This window comes from Pinus tabuliformis, chromosome 1_2 (genome assembly GCF_031772625.1).
Source record: "Pinus tabuliformis cultivar Carrire ecotype Pingquan chromosome 1_2, CPIR1, whole genome shotgun sequence".
In the NCBI taxonomy this organism is placed as follows: Eukaryota; Viridiplantae; Streptophyta; class Pinopsida; order Pinales; family Pinaceae; genus Pinus; species Pinus tabuliformis.
In genome coordinates this window covers 1,297,365,349-1,297,368,456 of record NC_142298.1, presented here as the reverse complement: position 1 = coordinate 1,297,368,456, position 3,108 = coordinate 1,297,365,349, and positions in this window count along the sequence as shown.

Genomic DNA, 3,108 nt, shown 5'->3' with positions numbered 1-3,108 from the left:
TTTATAATTTGGTATCATATTCAAATTGGACTTGACTCCCTCATGAGAGGGCCCATGGAAATGGAAGCATATAAGAGTAATCTATTGTAAGATAATATTAGCTTAGGGGAGAGTAGATAGTTATTATTGAGAGTGGATTGGTAATATGATTTATTCGTAGCCTTATGCTTTGTTTGTCCATCGATTTGTTGTGCATTAAGAGCTAAATATAGCATGCTTAGGTGCAGTGGAGGAGTTGTAGTGATATTGATGGTGTTTACTTTGTATGGTGATCACTAGAGATCAATGAAGAGGATTACGACACTCCCATTTTTCACTAGCAATGCCCTCCTATAGTCTTTATTTGCATGAAAAGACAAGATCGAAGGTGTTGTGAGAGATCTAAGGGTGCAAGAAATACACTAAGCGGGCTAATTTTGGTAAGGCTTACTCCCTTCCTAGATGCTCTTGATGATTAATTTTGGAAGCTTAACCAGTAGAGCAACCTGAACATATTAGATAACAAACTCAATTGCCAATAGCACAATTTGCATAATCTCATAAGGAACAGCTATTGAGAGAATCCAATTGTTTCAATGTGTTGGCCATTAGATGCAAGTGTGCAGTCTAATGGTGAAGAAATTAACTAGTGATGTTAGATTATGAAGTAGCATTCTAAAATTGGTGAAATTTTTTCTTGTGTAGCAACATATTGTTTTGTTATTGTCAAAGTTGGGAGTTCAGATAACTTGAATCTAAGAACTTAACATCCTAGTTGTATTGTGTTCCATGTATGGTGACATGTCATAATTCTTTCTTGTCCAACGCTAATCACATAAATGTTAAAAGATAAACAGATGTGGGAATGAAATCAACTAGAAACACATTTGAGGAATTGTAAGCCCTTCTCGTCATTAAATATATTTTACAATGCATCAGGAATAATCTATAATTGTCTGTGATGAACCACTCCTAGAGATATATAGGCTTTACATGAATTTTCTAAAAATATTCAAACTAATAATGCCTAAAAATATGCTTTTAAAATTAATTTGGACTAGCAACTAATTGTCCAACTACTTTAGTTAACAGGACAAATTATTATTTAACACTCCCCCTTAATTTCAATTGCTATATCCATCAGCACTAACAACTCCCCCTTAATTACGACCATTATTTCTTATTGGTCTATGTCTTAGCTAGGCTTACAATACTTGAGATCAATACAAAAACTTGTTTTACTTCTACACGTTGGTGTAGGTTGTCCTCAGCTCTACATTGTATAATATTTTCCTTCCTTTTTCTCCAAAATTTAAGTTATATATACTTTTTCTTCTTCTTTAGCTTCAATTTCACTTTGGTCTCCTTTAATATTTCCTTGTCCTTTTTATCTAATTCTTCTTCCACATCTTCTTATACTTCAACTACTATTGATTGACCTTATTTGTTGACTTGTGTAAGACCAAAAATAATATCTTTGATTTCTTTCATCCCGTCTTCTAATGTCATAGAGTCTTTAACCACTTTGATGGTTTCCTTCATTTCTTTTGTTAGCACTCTGTAAATTCCCTAGGTTGAGGAGAGAAATTACAAAGGTAGCCACAAACCACTTCTAGGTTAGAATCTAGCCCTTCTGGCCTTAGAGAGGGCTCTCTCACTTAGATTACTCAATCTATATGATATTAGGCTAGGTATAAAGTTAAATAAAAGTATTTTTTCAAAGGTTTGTTGATGAGAAAAGAGACAGATCCATTGGGCATGGAGTCATGTCAAATCTATTTTTGTCCAGTGAGATGATGGAAAGAGAAAAGGGTTTCTCCATAAGGGCAAGGTAGGCAACCTTGGTGGTGTAATTTAGGTTAAATCGTTGTAGAGGGTGAGTGTAGAAAGGTGAAAGACAACACATAGAGCATCAATACCATAGATGAATTCTAAATTGTTGCTTTAGGATGAAAACATTGATAACTTGAAGAACTAAATTAGAGCACCATGAAAGATGAATTCTGAATTAAACATTTGGTTTTTCAAGCAAGAAGATACATTTAAGAGATGTAAACACATGAGACAACTTATAAGATCAAAGTATCACAAACCACTAATATTTTCACACACGAATCCTTGCAAATCACCTTCTAAAATTCATTCATTTACTGGAAAAGTTTTCAAATAATGCAGTCCTCAAAAAATTTGTTCTTCTCTAATCCAACCAACATAACCCATTGCCATGTTTTTCATCTTTAAATACATCATGAGGTTCAATATCCCACTCTAGGTGGTCTAAATCATTGACCAAAACAAACTTCTAACTAAATACATCAAAGTTGTAGTGTATATACTGAAAAATAGGAGTGGTTTTCCTATGGACCAATGCATCTTCAAAACATTAACTAAATGGAATTCTTAACAACTTTAATTACGTTACTTAATGCTACTAGACACCTATTCAAATACTCTAAAATGCTTCTAGAAGTCAAGAATTCAAATTTTGAAATGAAATGGTATTTGATTGTCCATACTTGCAGCACATTAGGAAGTTTCGCATCAAAATGAAGTAGCCTTCATGTTCTATATCATTGTGTTGTGAAGGAAAATCCCCTCTGTTGAAAATAGCAACAAGAAATGCTAAAAATAGCATTGCTAAAGATAGCATTTCAGGATATTCCAATTTTAATTTGCCCTTGAATTAAAATTGAGAATTAAAATTCGAATTTAGTCTCACTAGTTGTTTGAAAAATAATTAATTAATTCATCTTGAGTTAATTAGTTGGAGAAATTCAAACATGAAGTCTTTGTGAAGTCATGCAACAGTGATCCCCTTGATTGAGGAAGTTATCTCTTAATTAAGGAGATAAGGATGAGTTGTATTTGAGTTGTAATTGGTTAACTCAGTTAACTGAGTTAAGTCCAGTTAAATTAGTTCCAAACAGTTTGAGGAACTAATTGTGAGTTCAATCAGTTAATGCATGCAACTAGTGTACTCTAGATAACTAAATATTCTCTCATAAATAACGCATGCATGTCAGTGCAAGCAAAGACCCAGTTCAGATTAAAGGCAAGGACAGTGTACTATCAGTTGCAAGAATTTTCCTATGAGAAGATCTCTTGCATGCAGAAGGAATTCATTCCTTG